We start from the raw sequence: 19,030 nt of genomic DNA, 5'->3' as shown, positions 1-19,030 counted from the left end.
GGACCTCAGGGCGAGTCCAGGGCACAGGGCTGGGGGTGATGACAGCAAGTATGGGCAGGGCTGGCATGTCGGGGGACTCTGAGAAGTACTAGAGCTTCCTGTAGAACCTGGGCACAGTAGGCTTGGCGGGAGGCAAGTGCCCCTGAGAAAGGGTGAAGGCAAATGCAGTAACCCAGCAAGTAACGCAAGGCCAGGGAGGAGCACAGGAGGGACCAGGCAGGGCTGGAGGCTGGAGGAAACGCACACGCTCCTGCCCTTGTGTGGGTGGCCTCAGCTTTGAGGCTCATAGTGGCTCCAGGACCCCATTGAGAGCCCCGGAACTCCCCGTGGGCCACTTAAGGTCCTGCAGAGGGCCAAGCATCCTCAGATAGCCAGCAGAGAGGCTCACATCACATGGCCCTTCTCATAAAAGCAACTAAGGGAAGAGAGAAAGTTCCTGTGAAAAGAGCAGGGAGCTGTGTCTCAGATCTCAGTTAAGTGAGTTTAAGCGTGATCTTGAAAATGTGAGGGGAGAGAGAAAGAACGGGAAGGAGAGTGGTTCTGTGGGAGGCACCGCCAGGAAGCTGGGAGGTTTGGGATAATGAAACGTTCTGGGAGGCTTTGTGGAGCCTCAGGGGATGGTGAGTTCTCAGCATTCAGCAAAAGAAAAATACACAAGTCAAGTGGGAATGGGGTTTTCATGGAAGGATGGAGCAGCGCCTCCTCCCAGGGCTGGGCGGCTGCACGGGCTACGGCTAGGGGACAGCTCAGTCCTCGCCCCGGTGCATCTGACCCTCTCCATGGGCCTGAGAGGGTCTGTTCACTGCAGTTCTACTCTGGCCCTCTCCATTGCTCATATTTCCTGGACACCTCTCTTTCTTTCAGTCTTAGCCATGTATTTAAACCTGTTTTTTCTTTTTCCTGGATTCTGTGTTTTTAGTGGGAGGGTCTCCTTGAGCTCAGCCTGTCAGATTCCTCAGATTCAGTTTTTAGCAGTATGCTCATTTTACTGCAAGGCTGTATCTTTTAAAGAATGGTGGACTTTTTAATTCCATACTTAATTTTGATGTTGTGGCTTGAGTCTGCAAACTATATATATATCTGTATCTATACCTACCCATATAACTATATCTGTAATCAAGTTATATTTTCAGCTTGGGCTGCTAATAGTTAAAGAATCTGAGAGTGAGGTTACGACTCCTGTTTTAAGTACAGTGGTGTGTTTACTGAGGCTTCATAAAGATAGAGCTTTATACTTACCTGTTGGGCTATTTCTGCTTCAGTTGCCTTTTAATCTCCTTAGAAAAGATGATTCTAAAGATTACTGCTGAATTTCACAACATATAAAGAATACTTTTGCATTCTTTATAAAATATTATTTCCAAAATGAGCAAATTACCTCAAAAAGCAAGCTTTAATCAAGATTTATGTTCTGAGACTTTGAAAGAAGGCTGTTGTTAACACAAAATATTTAAAAGAAAAATATGCATCTTTTTTAAGATTCTTGAATATTTTCATCCAGTGATGGTGTTTCTTTTTTAAAAAAATAAGCTTCTTCAAAAGAATCTTCACTCTCATTTTGTAACCTAGAAATTTCAAATACATACAACAACAGAATCCTGCAGCGAACCCCCACTTCCATTGTCCAGCATCACATTTTTAACATATGGCCAGTGTTATTTCATTTGTCCTTTTTCCTGTCCCTCCCCCCAATTATTTTAAAGTAAATGCTGGATATCATATTATTTTACACAAAAATGATTCAATATGTATAGCTCTAAACGATGTGTTTTTTTTTTTTTTTAATGATCAGAGTGCCACCCAGGAAAAGAAATATATTGATGTCATCAGATATATAGTCTGTTTTCAGAGTTCTCTGAATATCTCTTCAATTCCTTTATAATTGGTTTGTTCAAATCAGGGTCCAAACAAAGTTGATCTACGCATTGATTGCATTCCGCTGATTCTCTTTACCTAAGATAAATATCTCTTTGAACCATGAGAACACTCCTCCCAGCTTTTTTTCCATGTTATTTACTTGTTGAAGAAACTGGGTCAAGTGTCCTCTGGAATTTCCCACATTTGGGGTTTGGCTGCATCTGCATGGTGGAGTTCACATGCTCTTCCAGCCCTGTGTTTCCCGTAGCCTGGCAGTGAGCGCTCTGATGAAGTCAGGGCCCCTGTGCTTGCTCCTCGTGCAGGAGCCCTCTGTGGTAGTTGGGCTGTACTTACCACAGCCTCTCATTGGGCAGCACATGATGCTTGGTTGTATCTCTTTTACTCTCATGTTAACAATGTATATGTGGCAATAATGGAGTTTCTGTTTTATGATCTTTTTATCAGTCAGTATTTTCCATTGGTTCTTTTGATATTTCTACTATAGTACATCAAGGCTGTATATCGTCACCATGCTTATCTAACGTATATGCAGAATACATCATGAGAAACTCTGGGCTGGAGGAAGCACAAACTGGAGTCAAGATTGCTGGGAGAAATATCAATAACCTCAGATATGCAGATGACACCACCCTTATGGCAGAAAGTGAAGAAGAACTCAAAAGCCTCTTGATGAAAGTGAAAGTGGAGAGTGAAAAAGTTGGCTTAAAGCTCAACATTCAGAAAACGAAGATCATGGCATCCGGTCCCATCACTTCATGGCAAATAGATGGGGAAACAGTGTCAGACTTTATTTTTCTGGGCTCCAAAATCACTGCACATGGTGATTGCAACCATGAAATCAAAAGACGCTTACTCCTTGGAAGGAAAGTTATGACCAACCTACACAGCCTATTGAAAAGCAGAGACATTACTTTGCCAACAAAGGTCCATTTAGTGAAGGCTGTGGTTTTTCCAGTAGCCATGTATGGTTGTGAGAGTTGGACTATAAAGAAAGGTGAGTGCAGAAGAATTGATGCTTTTGAACTGTGGTGTTGGAGAAGACTCTTAAGAGTCCCTTGGAATGCAAGGAGATCCAACCAATCCATCCTAAAGGAGATCGGTCCTGGGTATTCATTGGTAGGACTGATGTTGAAGCTGAAACTCCAGTACTTTGGCCACCTGATGTGAAGAGCTGACTCATTTGAAAAGACCCTGATGCTGGGAAAGATTGAGGGCAGAAGGAGAAGGGGACAACAGAGGATGAGATGGTTGAATTGCATCATCGACTCGATGGACGTGGGTTTGGGTGGACTCCGGGAGTTGGTGATGGACAGGGAGGCCTGGTGTGCTGCGGTTCATGGGGTCGCAAAGAGTCGGACACGACTGAGTGACTGAACTGAACTATAGTAAACATAAGCAAAATAAAGTTTAAAAGACCACATTATGTATTCTTCTAAACTTTGCCTGTAGCATCTATAGTTGGTTCCTTTTTTAACCAGAGCCTCTATGAGATCTGATTTAGCATCTTAATTAAGATCATAAGTCATTGTATACCTATCACTTTAAGTTTTACATATCAAAATGATGTACATTTTGTGTGAACTCTAAGGACTTAAGGAAGATAAAAAAAAGGAAAAGCAGGTGGTGAGGTTTTTGGTTTCTTTTCCATATGAAAAACTTGATCAGCGGGCAGTTAAGAAAGAGAAAAGAAAACAAAGAAGGCATGAGAGGTGTTCTTTGAAATCTTCCAGAGGTGCAATAATAATTGAGCTGATATGCACTGGCTTCTCATAAATTGTCTTGGTAGTCTGGGCATTGAGTACCTTAGAAATTAGCTTTCTCCATGCCTCTTCACTGTTGCTATAATATTCTTGCTAAAGGCCTATTTGTTTGTGTTTAAGGAGCCAGGGTAGTTTCTCTTTTATATTCACTTACAGAACTTGCGTTTTGTTTTTGTGTTCCAAGAACTTTGTCAAGTACCACCATTACTTTACCAAGCCTCCTGCTACTAATTTTGTTATAACAGACCAGTAAATCAGCAAAATAAGATTTAGAGCAGTGACTTCCAAACCTAAACTGTGCATCAGAATCCCCTGGAGCTTTCTAAAAACAATCTAGTTCTCTGGCACCTCCCCAGCTCTACATAGATTATCAGATATGAGGGTTGCAGGAATCCTATGCATGTGTCAAAGACCCTAGCTTTGGAGATTCAGATTCCCCAAGTGATTTAGATATGGGAAGGGAGCTCATGCTTGGGAGTTGGAAAAACTCGAGACCCATAGATGGTTGCTTGAACTTCACAGTGGTTTATTTAATAACTAGAAGAGACAGTGGGATTGATGATAAATGTTGGACATATTTGGTGTTTTCATCCATGGCTGGATGAGTGCATCAAAAATGGCAAAAAGACCTAGCGCCTTGTAAAGGAGATACGAATCCCAAATGACTGACAGTCCTGAGAGGAATGTTCGTTGCAGACGTAGGCTGAGTAGCGCATAGAGAACAGAAAACAGCCTACCTCCACCCGGAGGAGAAAGCAGCGACCGCCTGTGTGAAGGCCAGAACCACAGTAAGGGCCTTACTGACTGAGAGGCAGGGCTTGCTGAGAAAGCCGGCAGAGCCTGGGCAGCAAAACGGGGATGCGTGATGCGCTCCCTTCACTTCTCCAGTTTCCCCTGGAGCGCCTCATCCTTGCAGAGTGCCTGGAATAGACGCTTGTCCTTCTGTGCCCTCTTTATCACCCTCATTCATCCTTCTGCTGTGGAGTTACTCAGAAGTGCTCTCAGCCACCTCTTGTTGGTCAGCTCCTAGTGTTTCATTGTATTTCTGCCTTTGCTAATGCGTTTGATCTTGAAACTCTTTTCCCTTAACTTCTAAGACCTCTGTCCCCTGGTTGCCCCTCTTCCTGTCCGGCCATGTCTCCTTGTCCTCTTCACGTCTCTTTTGACATGCTCCATGGTGGACGTTTTTGCCCTTTGCCCAGAGTTGACTCAGCATTTTCTCCGGTCTTCACGTCCCTCTGAAGTCCACGCCTCATTTCTGTGTGCTTCCCAGACAGCTGTGCTCACTGTCTGAAGCTTGGGTCATGGTCTTACTGATTCCCACCACCACCAACCCCCCGCCCCGTTCCCGCCTCCATTCACCCCACCAACAAAGCCGAGACCCTCCTCTGCCCTCGTTGGTTGTCGACCACCAAACCTGTCTCTGCTTCTGTCCCTGAAGCGTCCCTTGAACGTGTCCCTTTCTCATTAGTCCTGTGACGACCCGCGATCCTCATCTTGCCCCACTTGGCTTGCGGGAAATTCTACCAGTTTCCGCCGCTCTGTGCCATCATGGAAATGCAGGCCCATGTGCTACATATTCTGACATTTCAAGCAGAGCTGGAAGTCCATATTTTCATGTAAACTTTCTGAATCCTTAAAATGCTTGTAACTAATTTAGAAACTTTGATAACACCATGTGCACCTTCATAGGCCACTAGTTTGTAATGTTTTACTTAAACATAAGGTAAAAATATCAAAGAAAATGTGATTTTGTTGTCTTTTGGCATGAGAAAAAGCTTTATATCAGAATTTCAAAACAAGACATGTATTTGACTAAATAAAATTGGAAAACACTTTGGCCAAATAAAAATACTATAAACAGTTAAAATATAAGTGATACTATGGGAAGAAAAAATTTTCAGTTAAAGGTCAATGTAGTTCTTATAAAATTATGCTTATAAATCAGTGTAAAACATAAGTTCAGAAAAGCTCTGTTCCCTAATAGAAATAAACAGAGGACGTGTAGAAATACAAATGAATCTGAAATAAAGCTTGTCCTTACTTGCAGTCAAAGAAATAGAGATTAAAAAGCCGTGAGCAGTGGTGAAGCCATGCGCACCTGTTCTGTATTTGAAGGTCCAGTATTGATGCGTATGTGGGGAAATGGACATGATCGTATACTCCTGGTAGGAATTTGAATTGGGCTTCCCTGGTGGCTTAGGTAGTGAAGAATCCACTTGCCATATGGGATACCTGGATTCGATCCCTGGGTCTGAAAGATCCCTGGAGAAGGAAATGGCAACCCATTATAGTATTCTTGCCTGGAAAATTCCATAGACAGAGAAGCATGGTGGGCTGCAGTCCATGGGGTCACAAAGAGTGGGACATGACTGAATGACTAGCACTTTCACACTTTAACTTTCACACTTTTCTGGAATGGAAGGTGGCAATTTCACATTGGTCAAAGTTTTAGCAGAATTCTGGAAATTAGGAAAAGAGAAAACAAATTTATTATTAAAAAAAAAAATCAAAGTTCCAGGAAACAGTAAAAAAGACACTCGGAGGCAAGAATTGAAGTGGAAAAGACTAACAACTTTCTAAAGCATTGAAGGATATGTTCATATGTTCTCTGGTTTAAGAAATCTCAGCATCCCAGCAGGATAAATTTTTCAAAAGATCCTAGATATATTGTAGTAAATTTCAAAACACCAAAGACTTAAAGTGTTAGTCAGTGTTAGACAGGCTTCTCTGTCCCTGGAATTCTCCAGGCAAAAATACTAGAGTGGGTAGGGGAATCTTCTCAACCCAGGGATTGAACCCAGGTCTCCCACATTGAAGGCAGATTCATCACTGTCTGAGCCACCAGGAAAACCCCTGATGCCCCAACGTGGGGCCAAAAAAAGAATAAATAGAAAACCGTAATAACCCCTGTTAAAGAATTTAGACCACTATTTCAGAAGTACCGGATCTGAACATTTTACCAAGGAATTCCCTCAAAATTTAAGAAATAGGTAATTGCAATTTTGTATAACAGAATAATAGCTAACATTTCCAACTCATTTTAGTATAACTTGACACTAAAACCAGATAAGGACAATACAAGAGAGGAAAGTTACAAGCCAGTCTCACTCAAACAATAAAAATAGAAATCCTAAACTAAATGTTAGCAACCCAAATTTGACAATGTGGAAGAATCATGACAGATGCCAAGTTGGTTCATAATTAGAAAGCCTATTAGTATTTATCATAATTAGAAAGCCTATTAGTATTTACAACATTAATATGTTATAGGAGAACAATGCATATGGTAACTAGATTGAAAAAAAAGTAGCTATCATTCATGATAAAAAATTCTTGGAAAGATTAGGATCATGTCTACAAAAGTCTATAGCAAATATTGTTCTCAGTAGTAAAACATTAAAAGTGTTCCTTTTATAACTGTGAGGACCACAAAAGTGGTTACTACAATATTCAACAGTTACTGGAGGTTCCAGCCCAAACAATAAGACAGGGAAAATAAAACAGGTGAAATATTGGAAATAAAGAACAAAATTTTAGGGGGTAAATGTATACATAGAAAAGTCTAGAGGAAATATGCAGACTAATTATTAGAATTAATAAGATTTAATATCTTTTTCAGCTGTAGGTCAGCATATAGGAATCATCTTATTATAGCAGACAGTTGGAAAATGTAATTTTTAGGAGCTGATACGTATAGCGGTAGCAATTAAAAAAAATGGGAAGTTCCTAATAGTAAACTGAATAAAGTATGCAATAAATTTATGTAGAAAATTTTTAAACTTTATCGAAAGACATTTTAAAAGTCCTTTAAAATAACTGGGAGACTTACCATGTTAAATGCATATGAAATCTCATTATCATAAAGATCTTATTTTCCCCAACTTAATCTATAGATTGAAGGCCTTTCTAACCACAGCTCCCAACAAAGTTTTTTCCATGAAGTTTGACAAGCTAATACTAAAAGCTGTATGACAGTCTGAAGGACCAAGAATAACTCCAAGTAATTTTATGAAGAGTGGAAACTGTGTTGAGGATCAGGAGAGGAACTTGCACTACTGGATATTGGGGTTTACAAATGAAGCTCAGGTAATTACCACAGTGTGCACTGACTCTTGGTCAATGGAATAAAATAACTCAGAGAGACCAGTTTATATATGACACAGCTGGCAGTTCAGATCATTGGGGACCTTCTGTTTGACTGTTCAATAGAGAACTGGGGAAAGAATAAAAGTGGATTCCTAATGGATACCATACACAAAGTCAATGTACATAGCATTGAGACTTGTTAAAAAATCAGATCATAAAGCAGCATTTCTAACCTGTCTCCATTTGTGTAAAAAGAGACAAGAATATGTGTGTGATTATATATCCTGAGAAAAGATCTGGAGGATATTGAAGTTAAGGTGACAAGTGACTCTCTCTGGGTGGTTGGATTTTTGCTGATTTAACCATCTCTTTATGCCTCTTTTTTGTTTCTGTTTAGTTTTTTTTTTTTTTTTTTAATACATTAAGTGTATATTACTTTTAATTAGAAATTTTTTTTCATTTTTAATTTTCTGCCTATTTGGTATCTATTTTATTTTTAGTCTTCTTTGAGATTATCTTTTCAAATTCTTCTTGGCAACTTCCAAACTGCCTCCTCCTTTCATGCACAGAAATAACATTTTCATTGTAATTTTGATTGAAATTGTCTGGCACATAATAGTCACTCAGTACATGTTTGTTAAATAGATAAATACGGGGACAATTCACATCTTAACACTGGTTAAGACTTCCAACCAAGAACATGATATGTTACTCAAATCTTTTCAAGTCTTTTTTTCCCTAAATGTGAGCTTTTCTGTTTTCTAAAAATACAGATCTCACACCTTCATGCAATTATTGTTTTCTAAAATGGTATAATCTTTTCTTCCCCACATTGAGTCAGACCGTTAACTGTGTAGCTTTGCCATCAGGACTTAGAAGTGTCAGAAAGATGATTAAATGTAGATAAGCATATCCTGTGTAGTGAGGTCAAGGACCGGGGTTTATTTAGCTTAGAGTAAATGACTGCATTGAAACTGAATACCTGTCTCCAAGCACGTGATAGTGGCCAGCTTTCCTTCAACTCTGCTGAAGACAAGACACAGGAAAATGAACTTCAGCTAGAATGTGAGTGACTCAGATTAAAGATTGCAAACTGACAGTGTGACACCAAAGTGGCCCTTGGGAACATTTTCTTTGGACTGTAGAATATATTATAAAACTTTGAATTCATTGCTAATTTGAAATTTTGGAGGTCTCACATGAAAATTTAGATTTCCAGCTTTTCTGGCAAGGCTTAAAATCTAGTATCCTGTGCCGGAGTTTCAGTGGCAGCTGATGGCTGGAATTCCGAAGCGACTGCCCCTCTTTAAAACAGCTGTGTGCTTTCTCCAGTTCTCCATGTCAGAACCCAGCCCTTCCTGTTATCTGCCTTGCCCTCTAAGCATTTTAGTCTGCAACCTCAGCTCCAGTGATAAAGGAAGAACTGAGTTGCCCATACACAGGCATGGCATTTTTCATTTTCAGGGTTGTTTTTAAAATGTGGTTTAAATATGGTCTGACTACTAAGCAAGAAGTGGACCAGGTGATTTCTCAAAGGTCTTTCCTGTCCTGTGAGTCTGTGATCCTGTTGGAATAGTGCCATGGTTCAAGAACTCAATGCATATGGTTGTCGAAGCTGCAGTGCGCCCATTGCAAGGCACAGAGCCCACAAAGCTCATCGTTCATCTGGTATTTCTTCATGTTGGGCATAGGAAGTTTGACAGATTTTGCAGAGGACCTGTTTCAAGAGCCTAGAGTTCAAACAACTAGCTACTTAATTTAGAAGATTTGCTAAAAGTCTGGTTCTTTTGTACATAGTTATATAAATGTGAGTGAAGGACTTTGTGAGTAACTTTAAGTTTTATAAGTATCCAGTATCACATCACTCCCATCATTACTGTGGGGCACCATTGTTTTGAATATCATTTCATCTGTGCTTGAATATCATCTAAGCACAGTTTTCATACTTAATGTTAAGGGTATATATACTCTTATAAACAAAAAAGTAGGAAGGCAGTGTGGGAAAAAAATCTGAAGTGATAATGTCTCAGTCTGTGGAAAATTCTTAAAGAGATGGGAATACCAGACCACCTGACCTGCCTCTTGAGAAATCTGTATGCAGGTCAGGAAGCAACGGATAGAACTGAACATGGAACAACACACGGGTTCCAAATAGGAAAAGGAGGATGTCAAAGCTGTTTATTGTCACCCTGCTTATTTAACTTGTATGCAGAGTACATCATGAGAAATGCTGGGCTGGAGGAAACACAAGCTGGAATCAAGATTGCCGGGAGAAATATGAATAACCTCAGATACGCAAATGACACCACTCTTATGGCAGAAAGCAAAGAACCAAAGAGCCTCTTGATGAAAGTGAAAGAGGAGAGTGAAAAAGTTGGCTTCAAACTCAACATTCAGAAAACTAAGATCATGGCATCTGGTCCCATCACTTGATGGGAAATAGATGGGGAAACAATGGAAACAGAGACTTAATTTTGGGGGGCTCCAAAATGACTGCAGATGGTGACTTCAGCCATGAAATTAAAAGATGCTTGCTCCTTGGAAGAAAAGCTGTGACAAATCTGGACAGCATATTAAAAAGCAGAGACAGTACTTTAACAACAAAGGTACATCTAGTCAAAGCTATGGTTTCTCCAGAAGTCATGTATGGATGCGAGAGTTGGACCATAAAGAAAGCTGAACACAGAAGAATCAATGCTTTTGAACTGTGGTACTGGAGAAGACTTTAGAGTCCCTTGGACTGCAGGAAGATCCAACCAGTCCACCCTAAAGGAAATCAGTCCTGGGTGTTTATTGGAAGGACTGAAGCTGAAGCTGAAACTCTAACTTTGGCCACCTGAGGGGAAGAACCAACTCATTTGAAAAACCCTGATGCTGGGAAAGACTGAGGGCAGGAGGAGAAGGGGATGACAGAGGATGAAATGGTTGGATGGCATCACCAACTCAATGGACATAAGTTTGAGCAAGCTTGGGGAGCTGGTGTTGGACAGGGAAGCCTGGCATGCTGCAGTCCATGGGGTTGCGAAGAGTCAGACATGACTGAGCGACTGAACTGAACAGCACTGAACTGATGGATCTTGTAAATAATAATAGCATGTGGCCAGTGGTATTACATACAGAGTCTGTCATGTTATGGGTACTGAGGCTACAGGTAGAAAATTTGTTTTGTTTTTTTCCTGACTAAATTTCAGTTCAGTTCAGTCGCTCAGTCGTGTCCGACTCTTTGTGACCCCATGAATCGCAGCACACCAGGCCTCCCTGTCCATCACCAACTCCTGGACTTCACTCAGACTCACGTCCATCGAGTCAGTGATGCCATCCAGCCATCTCATCCTCTGTTGCCCCCTTCTCCTCCTGCCCCCAATCCTTCCCAGCATCAGAGTCTTTTCCAATGAGTCAACTCTTCTATGTGGTGCCCAAAGTATTGGAGTTTCAGCTTCAACATCAGTCCTTCCAAAGAACACCCAGGACTGATCTCCTTTAGAATGGACTGGTTGGATCTCCTTGCAGTCCAAGGGACTCTCAAGAGTCTTCTCCAACACCACAGTTCAAAAGCATCAATTCTTCGGTGCTCACCTTTCTTCACAGTCCAACTCTAACATCCATACATGACTACTGGAAAAACCATAGCCTTGACTAGACGGACCTTTGTTGGCAAAGTAATGTCTCTGCTTTTGAATATGCTGTGTAGGTTGGTCATAACTTTCCTTCCAAAGAGTAAGTGTCTTTTAATTTCATGGCTGCATTCACCATCTGCAGTGATTTTGGAGCCCCCTAAAATAAAGTCTGACCCTGTTTCCACTGTTTCCCCATCTATTTGCCATGAAGTGATGGGGCCAGATGCCGTGACCTTCATTTTCTGAATGTTGAGCTTTAAGCCAACTTTTTCACTCTCCACTTTCACTTTCATCAAGAGGCTTTTGAGTTCCTCTTCACTTTCTGCCATAAGGGTGGTGTCATCTGCGTATCTGAGGTTATTGATATTTCTCCCGGCAATCTTGAGTCCAGCTTGTGCTTCTTCCAGCCCAGCGTTTCTCATGAGGTATTCTGCATATAAGTTAAATAAGCAGGGTGACAATATACAGCCTTGACGTACTCCTTTTCCTATTTGGAACCAGTCTGTTGTTCCATGTCCAGTTCTAACTGTTGCTTCCTGACCTGCATATAGGTTTCTCAAGAGGCAGATCAAGTGGTCTGGTATTCCCATCTCTTTCAGAATTTCTACAGTTTATTGTGATCCACACAGTCAAAGGCTTTGGCATAGTCAATAAAGCAGAAATAGATGTTTTTGTGGAACTCTCTTGCTTTTTCCATGATCCAGCAGATGTTGGCAATTTGATCTCTGGTTCCTCTGCCTTTTTTCAAACCAGAGAAGTTCACGGTTCACATATTGCTGAGGCCTGGCTTGGAGAATTTTGTGTATCACTTTACTAGCGTGTGAGAGGAGTGCAATTGTACAGTAGTTTGAGCTTTCTTTGGCATTGCCTTTCTTTGGGATTGGGATGAAAACTGACCTTTTCCAGTCCTGTGGCCAGTGCTGAGTTTTCCAAATTTGCTGGCATATTGAGTGCAACACTTTCACAGCATCATCTTTCAGGATTTGAAATAGCTCAACTGGAATTCCATCACCTCCACTAGCTTTGTTCGTAGTGATGCTTTCTAAAGCCCACTTGAGTTCACATTGTAGGATGTCTGGCTCTAGGTGAGTGATCACACCATTGTGATTATCTGGGTCGTGAAGATCTTTTTTGTACAGTTCTTCTGTGTATTCTTGCCACCTCTTCTGAATATCTTCTGCTTCTGTTAGGTCCATGCCATTTCTGTCCTTTATCGAGCCCATCTTTGCATGAAATGTTCCCTTGGTATCTCTAATTTTCTTGAAGAGATCTCTAGTCTTTCCCATTCTGTTGTTTTCCTCTATTTCTTTGCATTGATCACTGAGGAAGGCTTTCTTATCTCTTCTTGCTATTCTTTGGAACTCTGCATTCAGATGCTTATATCTTTCCTTTTCTCCTTTGCTTTTTGCTTCTCTTCTTTTCACAGCTATTTGTAAGGCCTCCCCAGACAGCCATTTTGCTTTTTTGCATTTCTTTTCCATGGAGATGGTCTTAATCCCTGTCTCCTGTACAATGTCACAAACCTCCATCCATAGTTCATCAGGCACTCTGTCTATCAGATCTATCCCTTAAATCTATTTCTCTCTTCCACTATATAATCATAAGGGATTTGATTTAGGTCATACCTGAATGGTCTAGGGGTTTTCCCTACTTTCTTCAATTTAAGTCTGAATTTGGCAATAAGGAGTTCATGATCTGAGCCACAGTCAGCTCCCAGTCTTGTTTTTGCTGAATGTATAGAGCTTCTCCATCTTTGGGTACAGTATTTGGCCACAAGTAATTATTTTGCTCACAGGTTTTTTTTTTTTTTTTTTTTTTCTTTTTAATGGGTCTAACCAGTTTGCCCATTTGTTTTGGCATCAAATAGACATAGCTTTATTGTGACTCAGAGTCCAGTACTGTCCTTATTTAAAGACATGAAATGTTATCTCAAGGGAAATGTTTTGGAGTCTCTAAATGTCTTGGGTAATAAGTGAAATTTTTAACCCAGGACCAAATATTCCATTTACCCACCCAAATTGTTTCCCAGTTGTGGTCTTAGACTAGGCTCCTGTGTGTATTCTTAAACTTATGAAGGACTCTTGTTTTTGGTTCCCACAGAACAATTTCTTTCTGCATCCACACCCACATCAGCAGTGATGAAGGTCAGACTGAGACCCACAGAATGTTTCAGAGGGCTCCATAAAGTCTTTTCCCAAGGCCACGTGTCATACTTGGTTTGTCCTTTAAGTTCTAACAGATGGTATCAAACTCATGACTTTTCTAGCCTTGACCGTCTGATAAGGACAGGTATCACTTTCCAAATAGGCACAGTTCCCAAAGTCATGACTTATGACATCATCTCTCCTGAATGAAATAGCTTTAAAATAGATGCAGTCTCCATCTTTTAAGTATGTTCTGTGTTCTGGAGTAATCCAGCACCAAGACAGTGTCCGTACTTGATAGGTATCAGCCCCTTTCTTCATGCTGTCTTATTAAATCTTACTCAAGTCTTCATCTGGTGAGTGAGCCCTGACTCACGACCTCAGCCTGGAAACAGTCACAAGTCTGAACCGGCTCACAGGAGGGAGCTGCTGCTAGTTCAGCCAGGAGGCATCTGGTTGCCATCAAGTGCCCTTTCTTCCAGCAAAAGTAGACCAATATGAGACCACTCTCCCACCTGCTTAAGTAAGCTTACCTTAGCTGAAAGTTGAAGTATTTATAAATTTAAGGTTTTGTTTCTTTGAAATCAACTTTAGGACTAAATCTTCAAATCATCTCTGTTCTAGACTTCAAATTGTGATCACAGCTTTAGTTTAAACTTAAAATTTCCTGCAACAGCTAAAGAAGCCATCAACATTAATAAGTGGCTGGCATTCTAAAAGAGTGGATAAAAGGGAAAGAGAGAGATTATTCTAGGTGAAAGAGACAAAACCAGATGCAGTGTGTGACCTTTGGTTGGATTCTAATTCAGGAGTATCAGTAATTTGGGGGACAGTTTAAGAATTTCAATGTGGACCATTTAAGCAATAATGTCATGTCAGTTACGATTATGGGATTTTGTGATGTAGGAGAATGTCATTGTCTAGGAGTCTGTATTACATATTGTGGAGTTATCTGTAAGGATATCTATTCTGAAATGGTATATAGCAAGTGTGTATGTGAAATATGATACAATATTAACCATTATTGAGTCTAGATGGTGGGCTTTGGGTGTTCATGGCACTGTTTTTCCACTTTTCTGGGTGTTTGAAATTTTTCATGCTTGTGAGTAATGATACAAACGAAGCAGTTGTCTCAGGGAGAGGAGTGCTGTGAGCCACAGTAAGTCTTGCTGAGGGCTTCCTGTGGTTTGAGAGAAGGCTTTGCTGGAGGGGATTCTGAGTGGTGGGTGGCGCGTACTGTGAGTGGTACTTTCCTGCCCAGGCCCCAGGCTAGCCATCCAGGGGCTCAGCAGGTGACCCCAAGGCGGTTTCCCAGGCTCCTGTGAATTGCTTTCCTAATCACAGTGGGAGAGGGCTTCCCACCACAAGCTGGACCGCAGCTTCCCCTTGGCAGTCTTGCGGAAGCTCAGGTCACATTGGCTAGGAATCCCTGGAAAACAAGCGAAGCTGGATGGCTTTACAGTAAAAACTCCATGTTGTAGATTTGCTCTTAGCATCTTGGGATTGTGAAATATCAATATAACGACCCAAATAAACGACCACTTCCTTCAAAAGTACTATTACTCATTGGAGCACAGTACTACTTAAGACTAATCTGCTGCCTCCCTAAGTCAGGGTGGAACTTGTTCAACTCACATTTGATTTTTTTGTTTTTTTGTTTTTCCTTTCTATTTCATAAAGTCTCTAAATTTCTAATAAAGCCAGTTGGAGCAGTTTATTTTAGACAGAATGCGAAATGAAATAGTAGCAGAACTCTGTCCTTAAAGCAGAGACCACCCTTTCTTTATCTCACAAAATGACCCCATCTCCTTTTTTTCTCGGGTTCTTGATGTTCTTTGGAGAAGAGTAGAAGGAAGTGCATGTGGCAACAGGTCAGCATCTAGAACGTCACTGGGGCATTGGGAGGTTGTCTGTTGGGAGGTGGTGAGCAGTACGGTAGCTCCTTATAAAGCATGGCGCTTGGGAGGCACAGGGATAGACTTTGGGGGCTGCTGGGGAGACGCTGGCCTCTGGCTGGGACTGGACGCCTCGTACATCAAGCAGTGCAGTGTGTGTCTGTCAGTCTGTCAGTCGTGTCTGGCTCTTTGTGACCCCGTAGACTGAGGCCCGCCAGGCTTCTCTGTCCTTGGAGTTCTCCAGACAAGAATGCTAAATTGGATTGCCGTTCCCTTCTCCAGGGTATCTTCCCAGCCCAGGGACTGAACCTGGGTCTCCTGAATTGCAGGCAGATTCTTTACTGTCTGAGCTACCATGGGAACCCAATTATTTTTTGAAATAGACCTACCTGAAGACTACTGGTGGTAAGATGCTTCCATGATAAAGCAGTTCTCTCTCTAATCCTAGTCTCTATTTGTGGCTAAAGATAGATTTTTCAGGCTATGGAGGACCACAGTAGCTCTCAAGAAAATAGGCATCCTTAATTGTGATTTACAAGTGCCTCTAGATTTTGGAATACCATTGCCATGTAATTTTCAGATGAAAAGGTTTATGATTTATGAAAAGGTAAAGATGAAATCACTTTATGATTTCCATTTTGCTTCTTCCTCCCAGCCCTGACCCCAGTTCTGGGCTTTCAGAGCATCAATATTGCAAGCCTGTAGCTGGTGCCCAAGAAGGGGGAAGCAGAGGGTCCCCTGGATTCTTTGCCAAGCTGCCATTTAGCTTTCAAGCATAGTGGAGCTTTGCTTGAGCCCCGGATTAGTACACAGTCTCAGAGGCCTGCTCAACTCAGTGAAATCAATGTCATTAAAGAGCAAAGATAATGCAGTCTTTATCACTGCCTGTTATCTGTGGACAAATGAAATACAGCTCCCTAAGTATGTCAATTCAGTGTATTTCAACAGCTGTGAGTTTCTTACGTATCAGAGTTAGGTTGCTGTAAGAACAGACACAAACACTTTTTGTGTTTTCTCTCTCTTCTGCTTTCTCTTTAAACAGTAAGGTTTCCCACAGCCAGTATAATTTGGACTAAGCAAGTGCAAATCTCTTTTACATGGTAAACTTACCATTTCTCTTATAGGTGTGTTCAGCAGGGTTTTCCACTAAAACCATAAGAAGACACCTGGTTAGGAAGGATTCCCTTCAAGATAATCCTGTCCTGGGGACAGTGAGGGGAGTGGGACAGAGGAGGAAAGATTTCAGTAAACTCCACTCTCCTAATAATGTCAGTAGTAAAACAGTCAGAGTTTGACTTATGCTGCTTTATTTTCCTAGAGGGGGAGGCGGTGTATTGAGACAGCTGACCAAGCAGGATTTAGTTATCACTCAAGTGGTATCTCCAGATACCAGGCTTCCTGAACTCATACTGGAACTTTCCTAGTCAACTTCAGATTTAGCCCCTTCCTACCAATAACACTTTATTCCTGGAGATTTTGTACATCGAAAAGAGTTTTGAGAATTGGAGCATGTTCTCTGACCCCTAATCACGTGGAACTATAAGCGTTAAAGTGTGATCCGCAGCAAAGGCAGAGTGACTTTGATAACGTATTCTTGTTGTTGTTCAGTCCTTTGCAAAATTCACATAATAAACCATTACTTTGAAAATCACTTCTCTTTGTGTGTTTCTATGTCCCTGACTACCATCCCCCTCCCCCAGCTGCAAGACAAATAAACAGATGTGGATGTCACTTCCACTCTCGCGGTGACCTAAGGTCCGAAGTATTTGTTTTAAAGCACTCAGAATAATGCCAGTGGTGTGCATATTTCATTTGACATTTTAAGCAGAAGAAAGCCACATGACCAAAATGCAATCCACTTCAAGTGTGTTAGGAAAAAACATATTTCATCTCTGTAAACCTGGAGATTATCCTGTCATAGATGTCACTGTTGTTGCGAAATCCCCACGGCTAAAGCAATTGTGTAGACAGAACATCAGGTCTGTGGTCACTGATGTTCTGGATCTTTCTGCGAGGATAACAGAAGGATACTTGAGTGTAGAACTGGAAACTTCTTTAATTGTATTTTTTATATATAAATTATTCCAAAACAAGGATCATATTGGTCTTTGGAGAGTCCAGTGGACCTGGAGACCACCTCTTTTAACTCCTGGACCTTCCAGTTTTATGACTAAAACCCTGACTCTGAGGATAAGCGATTTGCTGAAGTTGTTTGAGGACCTGGGAACCCTCACCCTTCTTCGGTGGGCCTTTCACTTCTGATTCTTCCACCGGGTACCCAACTGTGTTTACCAGACATTTTTACTTGATCATTTCTGGAGGCTCGTTGACAGAGTGCTTTATACTTGGAGCAGAGCTGGAAGGGAGGAAAGAAGGGAGGGATGGAGAGAGGAGGGAACTATGTTGGTACTTCCTGTGACTACGGAAGTTTTGTTGCTGCAGAATTTGATGATGGTAAGAGGAATGGTGATGTCTCCATCGTTACAGATGGTGGAGTGCACTCCTTCAGACCAGGTTTCTTTAGCTTAACTTTATGCTTGTGAGATTTAGTCCTGATATGGCCTCTAGCTGAAGTTCATTTACTTTTAGGGGCAGAGTAGGATTTGCACTGTGTGACTGTTACCTCCCCCACACCCCACTTTGTTTTCAATGAAAAATTCTACTTTTGATGGATATTTGCATCAGTTCCGGTTTGGGACTTCTGTGAAAAGTGCTATTCATGCACCCTGTGTTTATGCTTGAGTTCAGCTTTAGATTCTGAAAGCAGCTGTCAGTGCATGAGAATTCCTGTTAGCCCACATTCTTGCCAACAGTTGGTGTTCATGGCCTTTTCCAGTTTGGCTATTCTGGTGGTTGGAGAGTTTTTTCTGCCTCTTTTTTGGGGGGAGGGAGGGGGACTTATGTCATATTTCGTTTCATCACATCCTATATAAAGACTTTATTTGAATTAGAATAAATTATAGGCAAAACACACTCCTCTTCAAATACTTTAAACTCTTCGTTATGTGAGCTGATAAGCGTGAGCATCAGAAAGTGGCCAATGGTACAACCGCTCAGCCTGAATTAAGCATCCTACCTGAGGGCCTGATTGTTAGGCCTGTTTGGTCCGACCTCCTCAGTTAGGCCATTTTCCAGATAGAGTAACTGAGCCGTTTCAGTGATTTTCCAGATAGAGTAACTGAGCCGTTTCAGTGATTGGAGGCTGTTCCAGGTGCCGTGGCCAGGCCTCCTAGGAGTTACTCAGGTATGTGCACCTCTTCCTCTGGAAGAGGCCTCTACAGATCCTCCTACTCTGACTCCCTAGGCAATCACTGAGTGCTCACTGGGCGGCAGGCGCTGGGCCGGGCCTGTGGGGTTCCTTCTCAGACAAGCGTTTAGTCTGATGCTGGCCTCTTTCACTTTACAGGCGTTTTCATTTTACTTTATTGCAGTATAGTTGATTTACACTGTTGTGTTGGTTTCAGGTGTACAGCAGAGGCATTCAATTATACGTATATATATACATTCTTTTTCATATTCTTTTCCATTATGGTTTATTAGAGGATATTGAACGTAGTTCTCTGTGCTATACAGTAGGTCCTTGTTGCTTATCTTTTTATATATAGTAGTGTGTATGTTAATCCCAAGCTTCTAATGGATCCCCCTTC

General features: G+C 41.5%; 1 protein-coding gene across 1 annotated transcript in view; it reads left to right on the top strand.

Annotated features, from left to right (window-relative positions):
- Window positions 1–19,030, top strand: part of SLX4IP (SLX4 interacting protein) — a 216,969-nt gene that overhangs the window by 165,608 nt on the left and 32,331 nt on the right.

Source organism: Bos mutus, chromosome 13, assembly GCF_027580195.1.
Source record: "Bos mutus isolate GX-2022 chromosome 13, NWIPB_WYAK_1.1, whole genome shotgun sequence".
In the NCBI taxonomy this organism is placed as follows: Eukaryota; Metazoa; Chordata; class Mammalia; order Artiodactyla; family Bovidae; genus Bos; species Bos mutus.
The sequence above is the reverse complement of the archived record's forward strand: the minus strand, read 5'-3'. Positions and strand labels throughout refer to the sequence as shown.